The sequence below is a fragment of the Brachyhypopomus gauderio genome, chromosome 12 (assembly GCF_052324685.1).
Source record: "Brachyhypopomus gauderio isolate BG-103 chromosome 12, BGAUD_0.2, whole genome shotgun sequence".
In the NCBI taxonomy this organism is placed as follows: Eukaryota; Metazoa; Chordata; class Actinopteri; order Gymnotiformes; family Hypopomidae; genus Brachyhypopomus; species Brachyhypopomus gauderio.
Window position 1 is genome coordinate 2,302,111 of NC_135222.1, and position 19,815 is coordinate 2,321,925.

The 19,815-nt window shown below is 42.5% G+C and overlaps 1 protein-coding gene across 18 annotated transcripts in view; it reads right to left on the reverse strand.

The window, feature by feature from the left end:
- adgrl2a (adhesion G protein-coupled receptor L2a) overlaps positions 1-18,082 on the reverse strand; it is a 92,537-nt gene extending 74,455 nt beyond the window's left edge. For 6 of the 18 annotated variants that reach the window (XM_077024361.1, XM_077024349.1, XM_077024347.1 and 3 more), the window contains exon 1: positions 17,418-18,075. The gene's annotated coding sequence lies outside the window, so the exon portion shown is untranslated. Of the gene's footprint in view, positions 1-17,417 lie in introns of all 18 variants that reach the window. The other 12 variants (XM_077024351.1, XM_077024350.1, XM_077024346.1 and 9 more) reach the window with 7 other exon arrangements.
- Positions 18,083-19,815: the final 1,733 nt, after the last annotated feature.

Here is a 19,815-nt window from a genome sequence, read left to right on the forward strand (position 1 = left end):
CCGTATCAGTTAAAACACACTGTACCTGGTTGTGTGTGTAAATGACACCAGTGGAGACGTGAACCTATACATGTGTCCAAGGCTCTTGTTTTACTCGATCCATTACAAAATTCATTTCTCACTACGTGACTGACTCAGAAGGCATCGTAGTAGCGCGCCAGGGTCCTGGTGAAGAGGATAAATGCATGAATCGGGAGGGCCGATCCCCTACACAGCCAGATGGGTGTTAGGCTAAATCGACGACAACAGCTCGCTACTTCCATAGCTTTGTGTCATGCTGAGAGTGGTTAACATGTTGATCAGCGCAAGGCACCGAAGGCACGGACTGGGGCGGCCCGTCTGCCTCCCGTGCACCTCATTAGACGCGCCGGGGTCTCTCCTCTCTGCAGGAAGCCTTATCTTCTTAAGCTGCGGAGAAGACCGCCGATCAACACCTGTTAAATGCTTCAAACGAACGCTGGCGATCGAACCCCAGCGCAGCAGGAGGGGGTGGCGGTGTGGTTGTTTCTGCTGTATCGTTTTTTTTTTTTTACTGTTGTTGTTGAATCATGAAAAATCATAATGTTCATAAGAGGACTGGGCCTTTGAAGTCAGATTCTAGCGTCTCGGAGTACATTCTGATGGGAGACTCTAGAAACCCTCTCTGATGATACAAATTCGAAGCGCACTCGTGCATTCATGAGCGCTCTCCAACACGTGGCGAGATTTGACTCACGTGTTGCGAAACAGCAGCCCACGCCGCGGCCGTGTTGACTACATATAAAACTAATGCAAACAGATGTTTAAGTGCTTTGAAAGACGGGAAGCCAGAGGGGCATCGACCCAGAAGCTGAAACATCTGTTCAACCCTGTGCAGCTGCTCTTACAACGCAGAAGATGCCGCACACAGGTTCCTCATCAAAGACACTGGAGAAGAGGCGATGGAGAGAGAACATTTGTTGCTCCTCCACAAAAGAGGAACACGGGCAAAGAAGCCAGGCCTTAAGATCAGAGCTGAAAAGGACAGTTTGAAATGTTAATACCACAATTGGGGGAAACAAGGCACAGATGTGAAAGAATGCAGTGTTCCTTTGACACGTTGTCTCTCTCTCGGCTGAATGTGGGCCACCAGAGGATAAAGGAGGAGGTAGGACCATTCAGGGCAATGAGGCCTGAAATAATAGTCCAGGGACATGGGAGTGGGGGACACGGACGGGAAGCTGGAGCATCTACAATGCAGGATTGACAGCTTGCAAGTCTTGCTTGACCTCTGAATTAACCCCCAAGCTTTCAGCAAACTAAAAGAAAGAGCCATGATATTGATTGTCAAAGAATATGACAAGTGTTTAAAAAAGACGCAAGACCAAAACTGCAAGTTAGTCTAAGACAAGTGTGTGAGGATAAGATTCACACACACACACCGCAGTGAAGCGCAACTGCACTGGCATCCGAGGAGCCATGAACTTCACAACCCGACGCGCTAAATGTTTGTCACATGAACCGCTATCTTCTGAATTCACCATTGCAACATTACCCGTGTGGGGGCAGCATAAATCAGACTTTTTTTCTGTTCAGTGGTGCGATATTGGGTCAGTGATCAGATGACATTAGTGTCCCACTGAGCCAGATATCGGAGAGGAAAATCGATCAATGGCTCTTGCACAGGCCAGCTGATGTAGCTCAACATACGATGGTATGACTAACCCTCTGCACTCAGACTACTGATGGACTGAAGATGCTCAATTAAAAAAAGCTCTCGTTGCTCTGTTCCAAGATTTTTAGCTTTTTTTTTTATACTGGTGCATATGAAGACATAGTACATATCAATGTTAATGTTACAACTTACACTACTTACAAGACTTTGAACTGGTCTGGGACCACACCAAAAAAAACCACTGACTTCATTTTTAACGACTAATTAATGTAGTTTTGTTTCAGTTATAACACTACAGTAAAAACCATCCTTTGATGTACGATGTTTTACTAATGGTACCTCCTGCATATCCATCAATTTTACAGCCCACTCAATTCATCAAGTTCAGCAATCTCAGCTGGTGTGAATGTAATGGCACAGAACAAAGCCATAATGCCCTTATGCGTTTCAGGCATTAAGACATCTGAAGTGCTTCATAGAAATGTTAAGCACTTTTTTTTTTATCCCTTTCTCAGTTTTACTGCAGCTACGGTATTTTCAAAGTGTGCATAATACAGCCATGTTAAAACAAGATTAGTCTCAGTATCAGATACTGCAAGAACACCTGGATACCGAGCAAATTGTACCTTGGAATTGAATATATAGCAGTACCTGGTTGGTTCCACATAACTTTGGCAATGGCACAGATAATCTATCACTCAAACAAGCCACTGTAACAGGTTTTGCTGGCTAGCGAGTAAATCATTTACCACTCACAACAGTGAAGAGATAGCTATCTGATACGTTTCTTTAGGACATCAACGCATTTGCGTCTCTCCTTTCTGAGGTATGACAAATTCACTCAAGTGACTCAACAAAAAAAAAACAAGATTTTTGTTGAAACTTGCTGATTTCCAAACAAGGTGTGCTTGACATGCTTATCAAAGGTTAATGGCGAGAGCTTGATCTATCAAGCATGTCCCATGCTGTGGGTGTGTTACAACCAGCTAAGCTAGTTGTACACTGGAGAGCAATTTATCCAAGGCACACGACTCCCTGCTTAAATCCCTGCCTCATTTTTCAGTCATGCCATATAAGGTTATGACATGCTATGAAGAAAATGACTGGCGTCCCCTAAGAAGAATTCCAGAGCTAATTCAACAGCCGTGGTAATACGCATCATTATTACTTATATTCAAGTCTATAACAAAAAAAATATGTGTAAACTATTCGACATGAACGCACACATTTACATTACCGCACATCTCAGACATTAGAACCATGCTTTGGTGTTTACAAAGGAAGTATGCAATTATTTCTCTTCACTGCTTCCTCTCCACTCACCCCCTTCATCTCCATCCCTTCCACAAACAGAGATGCACTTTCCACATTAATCGGAATAATCAAGCCTCTTTATTGCATATGATGAACACTAACGTTTTATTATACTTCCACTCCCTGCACTGGGCTGAGGGAGGGAAGTGATGGAGGGAGAGGGAGAAACAGAGAGACAGAAAAATGGAGAGATGCAAAAAAGGAGGTAGAGTAAAAAAACAAATCCTTCTTTTCCTGTATAAAATATACAAAAAGTGTCATTCTGGAAATGGTATGGCTTCCTAAGGGGAAGAATTAAAATGAGCAGTTTCACTTTGGTAGAGATTACTGTGTATGAGATTACCTGCTATGTCTTCCAGGAACACTATACTTGAGACTCAATTTTTCCTTATTTTGATATACACCTTTCTATTTTCACAGATAAATGACACGCACGGCCCAATAATCACCTAAGCAACACAGGGGAAATCCTATTAAAATAGCAAGATGGCTATACCTGCCTTTCAATGGGGATTATAATGGGTCCGATTTGTGAGGGTAACTAAGTTTTAATACAGCCTTCACATATTGTTAACAGTAATTTTGATGTTTTAGTGCATAAGAAGTGGATTATCTTAAAATGAAATTTGAAAATGTCATTTCCATTAACCGATAGCGTCAAATTCCTCCTTTCAGGTTTGAGATGATAAGGAGGATCCTGCCACAGCTATTTAATGGTGGCTTCACCAAGGACTCCTCTGCTCGGGCGTTAATGGGCTGACATTAATACAGCTAGATAAATAAGAAGGTCAAAAAAAAAATTTCTGAGGACCACCATTATATAGGTATCTCACACAGATAGTACCTGTCAATCAGAGTAAAAGGAGTCCTTCACACTCTGCGCCTTTCTCCTTCAGTGTGGACACAAAAATATACTTATTTCTCTATGAGAACAGATGTCACTTTAGCAATCCTTTGCATCTCTACAAGCTTGCAGAAACTGTAGCAATTCTCACACACTTTTGCAACACAATGAAAACCAAAATTGTAGGGTTATAAACTATCAAGAAGTAAAAAAAAAAACCTTTATAGCTTCAGAGGCAATTAAGAATGTGTGTATGTCTGTTGAATCTGATATGATGAGCCTCATGTTTAGTACCTTCTAAAGGAATTAAAGCTCTGAAAGTGCAAATGTAGTGGTGGGAATGTGGACGTTTTGTGTGTGTGTGTTGGGATGGTCACTGTGTGCATGTATGTGTGTGTGTCCTCAGGAATAGGGGAATAGGGTTACTCTTATTTGAAGTTTATCAGTCCTGATGCATTTGCATTTAACTCTCCAGCCTTATTGTATTCCCTCCCTACTACCCCCCCCCCCCAACAAACACACACACACACACACACACACACACACACAAACACAGGGTTGCCAACTCTCACGCAATGAGCGTGAGACACATGCATTTGACTGTCTTCACACGCTCACACGCCATACATCCGATTTCTCACGCTGAAAATACTTAATGTGTCCATTTTAAACCCCCCCCCCCCCCCCCCCCCCAAACAATTTACACTCGCCATAAAAAACTCCAAGTGATCTTGAAAAGTTGGCAACCCTGCACACACACTTTCCTGTCCTGTAGCCACCACTGTCCAACTTTTCGAGGTTGTGGACTTTGTGTGGTGCAGCATATTCCTAATGTAATGAAAGTAGTTAACTAGTTTCAAACTTGTGATGAATTAACTAATCGAAATAGCTTCTGGAAACTGTAAGAGATTTTGCTAGTTAGATATAGCTAGTTAGCCATCAAACTGCGTAGCCACGTTAATCAAAGATGCCAAAAACCTCTTTTCATCCACTAATTTTGCTATTCTTTTTCTTGGACTAATCTCTCTAAACTAAATTAAATGAAAATAAATTCGAGCAAACCTAAGTAGAGCAAAAAACTAAAATATTGTGACAGCACTACCGTCAAGGTCTAGATAGCCTACATCGGACGATCATTTGGGCACGCGTTGAACCAAATATTAGCTTCCTTCCATATAATTAAAAAAAAGTCCTTAATTTGTGGTTTGTGAACGGTCAGTTGTCACTAATTCGCAGTGCAATGTCGACTACTCGCATAGGAAGTTAATGGTAGCCTGTTGCTTTGTGCCGTCCCAGTGTGAACACGCAGTAACCGCACCGGTTGTGCTTCGGCACACAGGTACTATGCCTACGCGGAGTAATACGCTCAACACACGCACGCACCTGCGCGTCAGGGTGAGGAGGCTACGCGCGCACGCGATATAAGAACACATGGCGAACATATTAAGTGCGCGAGCAAAATATGGACGCTTTAAAATTAATTGCTCCGCTGGGCAGACATGTAATGCCACAAGAATGAGCAGCAGTAGTGGTGAAAACCCTCCTCTGTCCCTTTATTAAGCATCAGATCATCAATTATTCACTATCATCGCGAGGCATTATTCAACAGCATGATTAATTTTTTAAGATAGCAGGAGGTAGCACAAAACATAAAAAGGGAGCTTTATAAAATATCTTTAAGGCAAAAGGCAACGTTCTGGACAGAGGTGGTGGAGAAAAACAAACACGCTACTATCAGTATTTAGCGATATAATCATAGTAAAGGAGGCTGCGTGCTTTTAGCTCTGTGTAATGCCATGCAAGGACAAAGACATTCGCTGTAAAGTTTCTCACAAAAAATGTAACCACAGAGGGTGTGGAGAATTTGTTGAAGTGATTTATTCAAGAAAACACTTAGACATGTCTTTAGAAATCTCCAGTCTGTGCTGCTTCAATAAGCCAAATAAGGTTGTTTTTTTTTATTGGCCATCAAGAGTGAGTTTTTTTTTTTTTTTCAAAACAACAAAGAAACTGTGATGTCTTGGTGTGAGATGGGGAGCACTAGACAGCAAATCATTTGAAAATCTGGAAACAAAGAGGGTGCAGTCTGCTCCCTCAGAGAAATCAGTTGTCAGGTCTAAATCTCTCCTGACAACACAACCAGCAGTTAATGCCGCCTGCTAAATCTGACAGTACGATATTGACCTTTTTCAAAGGCACCAAGAAAACTCGGAGGCCATTAGCTCCTGGGTTCAAACTCTGGGTTGTTTTTGCATGCTAAAAATGACACAGCTATTGAAAACTCATGCCCGTATTCCCCTCAGTGCTACTACACAGACAGTGTGTAAGTTATTTTTGATTGAAGCCATCATGAATATCTCCCAACTTTTTCCAACAGTGCTACTCAGGTGCGAAATGGTGCCTGAATTGGTAGGGAATGAGTGCTTGAGTGCTTTCTGTAACTTCAGATGTTAACAGCAAAATCAAAACCTAAAAATACTGAAGGAGTTTTGCTTCTTGGGGGGTTTATGAGGGTGGGTGTTCTCCATTCATACACCGCATATCCTGTACTGTTTATCATAACAATGACGACTACAGTGAGTGTCTTTCTGACCCATGGTTAGTGGTTGGTCTAGGAAAACTTCAAGCACTGGTTTCACCATAGAGACTCCTAAATTTCCTGTCCTAAAGAGATTCTGTATTAGACTACCCTGGCTTCTACACTTCCTTCATACCTAAAGAAAAATGTTTATATAGTTTTTTTTTTTGTACTTTAGAATTCAGTTTAACTTACTGGGAATAGGCATAATGTATGAATTTTTTTTAATGCACGTCGGGCCAAGCTCATACTGCGACTGCACGGGACCAGTCTCCCTCTCCATTTTACTGAATCACCACTTGCATCCAATTGTTTAGACAAGAATTACAGTTGATGAAATACAGAGGAGCAAAATATAATTCATAACTGACATATTAATATTGACTAATTTGCTACAGGTCTTAACTCCTGCCGCCCACCTCCTAACACACACACATACACACACACACACACACACACACTAAAAGAACCTACAGACGCAGTTTTTTTTTTTGTTAATTGTCACCTAAAACAACACAAGTCAAAAACTGTTAAATGAGAGCTGTTCAGCACAGAGGAAAGAAAGTGGGTTACAGGAGCAGGCCACTGAAGACCCTCTCCGCCTTTCAGATGGATCCGGTTTCATTGTGTGCGGCGATCTCTTTCTGCGAGGTCTTTAGGCTCAAGATTGGGGGGGGGGGGGGGGGGGGGGGGGGGGATGAGGAGCCAGCACGGTGTTTCTGCCCGGATCGTTAGCTTCATTAACATGTGTTAACCAATGCTGCCATCAGTGTAATTGAGATGCAAACGGTCCCGCATTGGATTACTGTGTGTGTGGGGCAGTGTAGCTCGGCCCTGTTAGCCTGGTTCTGCTAGTAATTGTTTGGGGGGGCTACAGAGAAGGCCATTGATCTGTAGCTACTACACAATGTGAAATCTTTTAAACACCACACCACTGCTTCTTTGTTGACTTTGTTGAAAAAAACAAGTTTTGATATATAGACGAGTCACTGAATGAGGACAAAGAGTTTCAGAGCCTGTCAATCAACATAATAAGCAGAATGGAGTTCAATGGGGCACATATCGCAAATCGGAAATGTAGCCTACCAGAAATTTGAACAGTCCCAATGCATGTTCCATGAACGCTATTGGCTCGACGGTTTTTTTTTCTTCCCATGAAGCACATGAGAAATATGGGCAATTTAGGGAAGTGCAGGTCTGTCATGCTCGCCTTGGCTGCCTTTACCATATCTATGTTTCACACCAACAAAATGGCACATTTTACAGGGACCCACCCAGACATTTCTTAAAATGGGTCAGAGAATAGCTCCCCTCAGCCTCACACCACAGCTTCAACTGCAATGATTAGTGCGTGTGTGATGGAATCGGTATCACACAGCCCTTTCTGCAGCAGGTCACACGTGCACGTACTGGGCGTGAACCAGAAAGGGCCGGGGGGGGGGGGGGGGGGGTGTCAGGTCTGTGACCACTGTTCAGGAGAAACGACCCCCCTTCAATGGACCATGAATCCATCCAGGAATCAAAGCACTCACCCCGCTGAGGAATCACGCCGAATGTAAATGGATTACCGGCAGCCCCAGCATCTTGCAGCACCAGGACCCGAGCCACAGTCACTACGGTCTCTCCTCTCCTTTCTTTCCCCCTGTCCTCTGGCCCCCTCCTCTCCTCTCTCATCTCCTCCTCTCCTCTCTTCTCCTCTCCTCAGCTCTTGTCAGAGCCAAGCTTGTTTTTTTCCCCCCCGTTTGTTTTTTCCCCGTCACAGGCCACAGCCGTTCAACGAGACTCCGTGACAATCGTACAGGAGTGCCAGGGGGGCGTGTGGAATGACACCACATCCGTCTGAGAACCCAACTCGTTTCAGGCAGCGCTCCAACATCCAGGGTCATGGATTGAAAGCAAGAGGCTCACACGGAAGGCCTTGCCTCGGAAAAGCTTTGTGTCCAGCAAGAGCCGGGCATACGTAAACCAATTACAGATACGCGCTATTCATAAAGACTTCGGTATTCGATTTTTGCCTTTTGTCCCTGACACGCTCAGTCTGCTGCGCATCTTCGTATTGTTACTGCAGTTGAGTGTAACCACGAATCGGCTTCAAACACACTAGAGCCCAGAGGACTGATTCATTTAGGTAACAGCTTGTTGTGACATAAAGGCAGAGTAATGTCCTCACGACTGCGTCCATGGGCAAAATGTCCTTTCAGGGCATCATGTGCTTTATGCAGTATCTATTGCTGTGTTATCCAGGAAGAGCCAAACCATTTGTAGCAACAGAATGCATTACGCTCAAGCAAAATAGCATTCTTGTAAGATTGTAAGATTAATATGAATTTAGCGATGCTTGCTATGCCGTGAAAACAAGGGAATCACTTGGCAACATCGTCCAACTGTAAAAACACACACATCATCGTCCCACAAAACAGAGAGACGGGAAACCCAGGTTCTATGTGTGTGCTGCGACAACCTCTACGAATCTTTATCATGTCCCACAAACAATTATAAAGCACATAGCACACATGCACGAGCGCGCGCGCTCACACACACACACACACACACACACACACACACACACACACACACACACACACACACACACACACACACACACACACACAATTCTGCAACAAAGCAGTACTTCTATCAGATCCTATCGAGCATATTTACATTATTTCAATCTCTTCCTTAATTGTACTAAAGTAACCAGACACACAGCTGGGAGACCTTGGAGACTGGGAAAAATATTCTAGAGAAATATTATCAGGCCACAAAAAAACAAACAACAACAGGAAATATACCTAAGAGGGGTTTTGTTTCACAGTCAGGGCTATCTGGCCAGCACAGTGGCCCGCTGACTTTGATGAAGCTGTTTAGCGGTGAGGCTGGCCCAGACGGGCATGAGACGCCGCCATCGTGCCCATCCGGGCAGCCTCACCGCTAAACAGCTTCATCTGACGACAGAACCCCATCAGCCAACAGCACCACGAGGCAGAGAGGAGCCATATGTCTGCCGTACTGTACTGAGAGAGCAGGACTTCTGAAGAGCAGACAGCATGCAAAAAACCACTCGCTTAATAAATCAATCTCTGATGTACACCCAAAACAGCCACTTTGATCAAACTATTTTAAATTATTTAACAAGCACCATTTTGCTATTGATTTAAAAATAAAAAAAGAGGAATATTTTTATGATTAGTTTGAGGTGACTAAGAAGTCACAGTGACATCCAGATTCAAACTGGATTTCAATGTTTGATATTTTCAGCAGTACATACACAAGTCCAAGGTTAAACAAGGTTAGACTTAGATTAGAACACTAAAATGTATTGTTTTTTATTTATTTTAACAAAGATCATTGCAATTCTATATGAGAAATATGAGTCACTTCAAGAACCTTCTAAATCGTAAAACATAAAATTTGAATTTAAGTCATAGGAATTAAAATTTTAATTTGGTTTTTAATAATTTTCTTTAAATTTCACCCAATCACTTGATATGTTTAATTTTGAAAATATATTAAACTGACACATTAAAATGCGAATTTTGAAAATAAAAGTTCACGGTTGCCTGAATTTTTTTTTTGATAACACCGATATCCATAGCAAACACGAAGACAAATAATCAAAATGAAAATAGCAGATTTTATAAAAACAAGCAGGACTATTTAAAGGGTGTTAGGATCCAAGCACCTGAGTATACAGAACCTGTCCGCCTGTCTGTCCACTTAATTATACCTGTAAGGCATTTACAGATAGATGATTTAAATTAATGTACTGTCAGTTCCTTCACATACACTCATTCAGTGAATATTTTATATATATATATATATATATATATATATATATATATATATATATATATATATATATATATATATATATATGTGTATGTATAATATATATATACATACACATATATAGATAGATAGATAGATAGATAGATAGATAGATAGATAGATAGATAGATAGAGATAGATAGATAGATAGATAGATAGATAAATTGTGAAGTACACAAAGTTTCCAGAGAATATACAGTATATATATATATAAAAAATATATAAGGCAAAATATGGGCAAGGCATGTTAATATTTTACATAATTGTGGGAGTCCGCAATGCTTTTCAGGTTTGAAGAAAAGCGGAGCCTGAAAACCAGTTCGGAGCGTGAAAACCAGTTCGGTGCACCCCGTAGTGGAGTATAAAATTCAATTCCAGTCACCCAGTGGCAAAGCGAACATCGGCACCTTTCGGTTGACTTCACCGCACTCACATCACAACAATCCTCTGACAACAAGCTGAGGGGAGTGAGAATGTTGCGTCCGTTTTTTAAAAGGTTTCAAGCTGCCATCGCGGAATGCTTCGAATTTGTCCGTTTTGTGCTTGGCCCGCTACCCAAAGTGCCAATTAACCAATGCATCCCAGAGGGCCTCGGATAAGAAACGCACTATGAATTGTGGAGTTATCCTTCAAAAATTGGGAAGAGGCCCGGTTGCCGGGATGAGATTTTATCTCTTGCCATCACAATCTGTAAAGTTAATGGTACCCCTCTCCTATCGTCCCTCGTATGTTTCAACTAGAGGGCCTGGAACTAAGCGCCGCACGACCGTGCGCCCCGACGAGAGAACTACTCTTATTAAGCCCCTGAACTGCTCGTCAGTTCATGATTCGTCCCCTACTCGCCACAAAGGCAAAATTGCAGTCAAGCTCAGGTGGGACTACATTTCACCTCGGGGCTCGCTGGCTGATGGAAACAGGCCTGTCTGAAGTGACACCGGTCCTTCAGTTCCCAGCATTCCTGGAAATTCCTCTGCGTCGACCGCGTGCCCCCCCCCACCCAGGCCCTGTCCCACCCTGTGGGGAGGACAGTGTCTCTCTGGCAGTAAAGGGGCGGCAGGTGCAGGAATGCAGTTTGTCCGCTTGGCACTCACCCGCGCTACGGTCAAGATGACAATCACAGAGGTAGTCATTCACTGGAACCCCTTTCCAGACCTGCCTCTGGACAATGCCCCTTTGTCTGGACTAGCTTTCTCGATCCTATGTGCTTTCCAGCCGGCCACAGAACACAAGGAGCCAGACGGGAGAAGAAAGAAAAGCCCACCGTAAAGATAAATCTTGCGCTCATCCGGTTTGTTTGAGAAAGAGCAGTAAATATAAGCCCTGTCACATTTCTGCGACATGCGTATGAGTAATTGTGTCAAACGTGCAGGGGAGAGTGCTCAGAACACATTAGCACTGACAAGCCCCATTCCAGCCAAATGAACAGGTTAACCGTGACAGCATGTGCAACGCATGGAACCATTCACTATCGGCGAGATCAGCACCAGGCCGAGGAGTAATGACTGCTCCTCGCGCGTAATTAACTTCGAGCGGCAACCTCGTTGTTGGTCGGAATTAAATTCCTCGGTGTTATGCAAAGCAGCGGCGCACCGGCGAAGCTGATCAATGCAGACGTCTCCACGGGCCACGGTACGAGAGTCCCTCAGGTGTTGGCTGCAGACCACTTATTATCTAATCAGGCTAAAGAAATAAAACTGTACTGTACAATGTCCTCAGAGTAAACACAAGAGCGCTGGGCCTTAGGCTTCGTGTAGAGGGAGGAACCAGACTAAAATTCTGCAATGCTAATGAAGCAGCACTTTACTCCTCTAAGATCAGGGCCCGATGTCAATGCACAACAGAAATGCTGTAACAGAAGACCTAATGATGCCTCCTGACATAGCACACAGCTCACTTACAGGTAGACTCGCTGCTCTGGAAAGAACTCCTGTTTTGAACTGGCCTTACTCATAATAAAATAGCATCACACGCTGCTCACACACACACACACACACACACACACACACACACACACACACCAACACCTGTCCAACTTCATGAGGATGAGGAGGGGGTCGAGCCAAACAAAAGCGGCCACTGTTAAATTGAAACGCGTATCCAGTTGATAAGACCGTGAACATGACCATCAAGCCAAAGCATGGATCTTCTCTTAGCTGCAATTATCATGCAGATAAACAAGTTCTTGCAGCCCATAAAATCCTACAGATTTTTAAGCAGATAGATTTCCCCATGTAGTAACTGCACAATGCATCTCTGTAACATGTTGGTTTGCATAAGTGGAGTAACGCACTCGGGGCGATCTGTTTAAATGCTCTAGTGAGAGTGTGTCATCTGTGGACTAAGCGCCAGGGCTGGGAGGTTAATTTGTGCTCCCAAGCGGTGTAAAACATCCCTCCACCCCCTCCCGTTACACCACCGCTACTCTGATGGCAGACCAAGGTGGAAAGGCTCAAAGAGATCGCTACTTGACACCTTGTTCTAGAGGTGCTTTTTGTGTAACACCAGGCAGTAACCCTCCCACACGCAACAGCTGCACGGAGTCTGAAGAGAAGGTTTTCAGACAATGGAAGGCGACGAGACGAGGTTTTAAAATCCACAGCCAGGCCCCGCGGACACCGGGCAGATCGAGCTACTTCCGCCCCCGAGCTTTGATTCCTCATTTTCAAGTATCTTATCTGTGGAGGGGATGTGCCTCCAGATAAAGCCTGCCTCTGGAGTGCTCAGAAAACAAAGCTTCTGATTACGGCAGGACGACCAGCCACAGCTGCCTTAATAAAACAGCACGGGAGTCACGGAAGAAAAGTCCAGTGTGGGGCCTGCTTCAGGAAATACAGTCACTCTTCATAAACGGCGCTAGCTACACGTTCTGGAAAGACGAAGGAGTCATACCTTACAAAATATATATGATACTCTTGTTTTGTTCTTTTTGAAGTTTTCAAATAAAACTTTATAAAAATATATTGTCTTCACAGAATAAGCCTATAATTATCTATAATACCCAATAGTTTCTAAGGATACATTTTAGAGTAAACTACAATAATTTAAAACTTCAAAAGACATTTTCTTTCCGTTTTCTTTCCTTTTACTCACATCTGTCAAGGACAACGTTATGGTGGGAAATTGCACTGCAGTGCAGCTCCCCTTACCGTACTGAAATAACAGGTCTGTCTCGTTGAAAATAGGCCTTTTAAGTGTGGATGTGATGCACTGTGGTGTAATCCGCCAGAGACACAACCCCTTCTCCCTGGCAGCCTGCAAATTCTCACTGCCCCCTGAGCGTCCGCCTGTCCCTCTATCCCTCTGTCCCTCTATCCCTCTATCCCTCTGTCCCTCTATCCCTCCCTAAGCTGCTCACAGCCAGTGTTTACTTTCACCCTTGGTTCCTTGCTTCTCTTCTGTGAAAGAGAAATTAATATATTTCTTATAAAGATAAGAACATGTCCTATTCATAGACAAAGTTTTATGTGTCCATGGAAATTTGACACTGAAATTTTCATATTTTATATCAAATTATGTAATGTATTCACTGTACAAAATATTAAATTAATGCCATTAACTCATTATAAAAAAAACAAAAATTGTATCATGAACTTTATTATTATTAATATTATCATTATTATTATTATTATTAACATCATTATTTTAATGCTACTGTTGTTGTTGTTGTTATGCAAAATTATTCTTTTTTTTGCTGCATTTTGTAAACAACACAAAAGAAACCAAAGTAATACTGCTGGTATTACTGCTGGTATTACTGCTGGTATTACTGCTGGTCAGCAAATACAAGCAGCAAATACTGACAATAAGATGTAAATACTTTCCCTTAACACATCCTTCCATTTTTTTAACCACCCAACGCTGCTCTGCTCCTGAAGCTAATTAAAGTGCCAGGCGATGAGTCTCTCTCTCTCCCTGTCGTTTGAGGAGGTAAGTGGCCTCATTGCCATAAATGTGTTTTAGAAGCCCAGACAAGTCCTCTACGTACAGCCAGAAACGGCCCCAGTCCTGAGTGTGATTACCAATCGTAAAATAAACCCTGTCATATAAAAGGCTGGGCTTTAGCCCACCAAAGGCCCCGGTGCTACGCACAGCACGTAAACCACAACGTCCGCCGGCTTTAAGAAGAGAAAAGAGGCCTTGTTTATTTCCTTTAAAACGGCGAGCAGTTATCAGCACAGCATGGGTTCCAAACACCACGTAAACACACGGCTGCGTAAATCCGGGGGAAGAAGTGGCCTGATTGGAGATTATTGCATTGCGCGGAGCATAGGCGATCCGTACGGAAGAAGCATTGATTGTGTTTAATCACCTTTTCCCCACTTCTGCGTCTGGGCTATTCCCTTTCCGGGGTGATCATGTGCGCCCTCTCCGTGTTTGAGCACCGTAAGAACAGGGCAATGCTAGAGTCAGGTGAAGTTCCTCTCACACATGTATTTCACTTGAAGTGGCCACACGTCCCACTGGCCAGCCGGCTTACATACAATACGCTTATTAATAAATACTGCAGCAAGATGATCGCAACAGAACAATGTCTGAATCAGCAGTGTGCATCACAACGGCGGCTTGCGGTTATTATTTGGGACGCCAATGCAAATGACATCACGGCTGGACAAATGTCTCATGATGTTGTCCCAAAAGCCACATCCCAGTGCCAACAAAGAAAAGAAAATCAGACATCACTACCGCTCTACGTCTCTCTACATCCATGTGTCCTGGATTAAATTTTGAGCGAGCATGGTTGAGAATGTTCACCAATAAGTGCTGTGTCCCCGCCGTCTATGATTTCCCAGTGCATGCCGAGTTGCCTTGTCTATGCCTATTTCCGCCTATCAACGTGTAAGGAACATGAAATACTAACTACACGCTGCTTATGTGGAACATGTGGTCATTATCTTTAAATCAAAATAGTCACATATCACACTAAATAAAAAACATTATTCTCCTGGAATTCTACTGGGGGGGGGGGGGGGGGTGGATGCTGAAAATGTTCATTATACAAAAGTGGTCACACGTCTTTTAGAAAAATACACAGGGCCTTGTCTGAACTCAAGAGATACAATACAATCCCAACAGCACCATTTGGATCACTATATCAGTACAGCACGCTTGGGTGCAGCAAGGCTCAGAGTTCCAGCCCCAGCAAACTCCATTCAGCTAAAGTTTAAAGAAAGGCAGCAGGTCATTTAACAATGAATGATCCTTTGGGTAACACAGAATAGGAGGCCTTTTGAAAGACATATTTACACTGCCTTAAAACCGAGCCTATGCATGCACAATCTGTGTGTGACGAGAAATGAACGGATCTCGCACAACTCGTCCGTTACTTCACCATCTTCACATACCACAATATGTATCGAGCTTACCAATGGAGAAAGAGGAAAACAGAACAAGGGAAATATCCTTTGAACTGAATGGGATGGGACAGTGTTTTCACACAGAAACACAAAGACGGAGAGAAACCGACGGCATGCCCCCCCCACCCCAATCCTGCCCCCCCCCACTCAGTGGGCCCCTGTTCAAACTAATAGGCACGGGCTGAAGGTTCTCCTATTGAAATGGTGCTGGGACAACTTTGAAATGCTAATAGTACAGCTTCAAACAGGGGGCATTCACACGTGCATGAATTCAAAACATTTTAAGGCCAGAGTGTGTCTACAAAAAGCCAGGCACAGGGAGACGTGAGTGGCACAGAATTTAAAATAAAAATCTTCCACATATGCCATGTGGTTGTACTTAGTAGGTGCACATACGAAATTCCTTTTTTTTATAAATTTTTGGTAAACATAATTTAAGTTGGATGACTTAGTGATGTGCTAAGTAATTGGTAAACTACATGTAATCAGATTAAATAAAATACAAGTAGCCTGGTTTTTTTTATTAAGCCCTATTTTTTGTTTGTCAACTTAATATGACAAATAACAAGACAATAGTCCTATCATTCTTTTTATAGTTAAATTTATGAATACCTAAAGTGCCATATTATTTTAAATACAGAATTGACGACTTTGCAGTTACTATTTGTCACTGTGCTGCGCAAGATCTCACCGAATACGCAAACCCAGTAGTCTAGATTATGTCCAATTACACTTCGGCTTGGTTACACATCTGCCATGTCAATAACTCCTAAAGCATCCATCGTAAACTTATTTTTGCTGCGTTGTACTGATAGTTTATGGTAATAATGATTCCGCAGATCTGAAATGTTTTATATATCTCCTCCCATATGCACTCCTTCATGTGTAGAAAATGAAGACACGAGTATCGCTCAGCCCACGAGTTTCCTCAGCCGTTAACACATGGTTTACGATATCGTTGGTTAATAATTATTGTAACATATATGTTGTAATTTAAGTCCCTAATGTTACACCATTGACAAACTTTTCCCAGTAAGCTTTAAATATCTTAATTTAGGGATTTAACCTTAAAGAATTTTTGAACTTTTAGGCTACTGTTTAAACCCACCACTACTCACTGTAACCACATCGATATATTCTGCTTAGACGTTTAAAACCGAGAAGTTTAAAACTGCTTTTTTCATTATGGACAAGTTCTGTCAAGGCCTGAATTTCACAACCGAACTGAGCTCGAGACGATTCGCTGAAGTAAAAAATTGACGAAGGTCGCCAAACCCTCATCATCGCTCAAAGCTAAAAGGTAACGACTTCTGCAGAAACAAACTATTCAATGTCGGTTTTAGAGATATAATTTCTAATTAAACGGTTCTATAGGTTCTGGTTCAGATGAACTCGCCCTTCTCTAATCGTTTCCATTCATACTCTGAGAGCGAGAGAGAGATGGCAGCCGACCAAATCAATCCACATCTGGTTGTGTTTTGATCAACTATTTCTCAATTAGCCATGGTAGCCCTTTCGATCATTTTAATTACTCAAACAGAGCAGGGTTGTTCGTTTAAAGCTATTTTAACGCAGTCGTGCTCTTTTTCTTTCATACTAACGTGCTAGGCAGCCGGTGGGTGATTTATTTGTGGTGCGATAAAGTTAAACACAGTCCTGGAGTATGATTGATATCATGACTTGACGTGCCTGAAAGCGGTTAAATTTTATTAATTCATTCTGATGTGATGGCACAGTCAAAAACTTTCTGTACTCAAACCAAACTTGAACACGTATGGTCCCGCCGTAATAATAAAGACAGGGGCAAACTCGCCACGGACAGTGTGAGAGGAGAATTCAATGATAAATAAGTAGACGGACCCTTACCTCTCTCAGAGACCGGTCAGTTTAAATAATGTGAACGGAGACGTGTGATCAGGTGAAGGATCTCATCCGTGGCTCAGTGTGCTCGCAGCGGCGGTGAGGAGCTCGCAGGCTGCTGCATGCTCAGCTTCTCTGGGACAGACCACGTCGTGTCTGGCGTGTCTGGGACTCTTCAGCCCGTTCAAACGGACCCGAGACACTGTTCACTTATGACTGGGTTCTAGCGGAACATTCACCCTCACCTCCCCTCTTCTCTGCGGGGTCTGACTGAGAGAAAGATGCAGTGAAGTCAATGTAGGGAACATCCAACGAGAACCTGTGCTCTAGATCTTTTCGCCAACTAAGGAAAAACACAAAAAGAAATGAAAAAGAATAAAGCCCGTCTTCTTTGTTTATTTCAATCCTGTTGGCGCTTTTCTGTCACGTGTAAGTCTCTGTGAAAGCGGTGTTTCAACGGCTTTCATCTGAAGCGGATCCTGCTTTCTGCGCTGGTTGAACAGCTCAGTACGGGGAAGGTGTTTGGAGAAGGTGGACCTGCTGCAGAGCGAGCTGGATCCTGCAGGAGATGTGTGCTAGTGAGCTGCCGACAAAACCTGACATGGATTTCCTGTCAGGGCGGAACTGGACTTTGTCGGGGGCAGAGAAACTCATCGTATGAACATATCATCATGTACAGCAAGAGTAAAGCTCTGCTTGTTAGCCACAATTGTTGTGAAAGCAGATTAGAAAGAGAAAAGTAGAAAAGCTTAGTAGATTATCTTTAAATATATGCCACTATTGGCCATTTTCCACTCCATTTGAACTGCTGCATGCCCTTCTTGGGGGCATTGGAGACTCAATCCCTCTCACAGTAGGCAGTCCAGTCTATTCAACCAATGACTGCAGACATTTCTTGCTGTAACTCTAGTATGCATCAAAAAGAAGAGGCAGAAAAGTGAAGATTGCTTTTTTTTCCCTCAACTTGACCTCAATCAGAAACAGAAAGACGGATGCTGCACTGCTCTGCACGTAGCCGAAGTGTGCAAAACACAGTAAGAGAAGCTAATGCCGCTTCTCCCTTTCAACAACGCAGTTTTTCATATTACCGTTTGAAATGACAGATGAAAATGCTTACCATTATTCAATTTGTCTGAAAGACCTCAGAAGAAATGACACCTCATACAATGGAAAACCTTAGACCATTTAAAAGGTCTTAAATAAGACAAGGCCAAAGCAGAGTAGAGAAATGTGCGAGCCAGTTGTTTCATTGGATCACTATTTTCACATTTGATCTAGACTTTGGGAAAATGAGTCTGAAATAGCATTACTTGCAGAGGTGCTATACACCTGGCTTTAATACATTGTGTCTTTTAGCCACCGCAGAGAAATATGAATTTAATTCATACTCACCAGGTGAAGGTTATAGGATGAGTGGGCATGCCTGTGTTTTTATAAGCATAATTTTACATAATAATCAATTCATTTTGGGGGACAAAAGAGAAAACAGATGTAATAAAGGTCATTCCGTGGCAAATATTCATACCTTCTCCAAGAACTAGTGATGTCGATGCATTAGCATTGCTTCAAGTAAAAACATATGTGAAACCTTCTGCATGAACCAAGAACTTCAGGAGGGGTTAAACGCAGCACTGGTGCTTTCTGAGGCCTTTCACTGGGACACTCAGCTAGAGTATGGCACAATAACATTACCGTAGTAGTCCGCAGTTTACTGTTGGTTGACATTTGAATAAATTTGCTAGTGAATTAGTCCATAAATTCATTCAACCTAATCAATTAATATATTTTACAGAGTAATAAACAATTCAAATAAACAATTAAGTAAACAATTAGTCACTGAGAAATACATCAATAAAAAAACTAAATAAGCTAACTATTAGGGCACTTATATAAGACAACAATATTAACAGAACTTAATGAATGGCAATTAGCTAGTCCTAAATCATAAAATATAATGATGTACAGACAATGTTCAGGTCAGTGGTTTTGCTGGTGGCAGTGGATTTGTTACTGTTGTTTTTCCCTCCATTTTCGTTTTAGTACTCTTATCTGTATTGAGGTGCATTTAGAGCACATTTTGACTGAATTCATGCCTAAATTCTTCTGTAAGAATGGAATATGGCCAGACTTCTCTACAGAGACAATGGAAGATTGTGCCGACTTTAAACATTTTCAGCACATTTGCTGGCAGCTTACAGCCCTACTGAAGAGAAGCCCAACATTTTCATCAAAAATTTATATTGTTCATATTGTTCATTCATGTTGTGTTCATCCATTCAAACATCATGGAAAAATGTCGGTTGGATGAAAAAAAAACATCCCACCACACAAATACAACAAACACACACACACACACACACACACACACACACACACACACACACACACACACACACACACACCT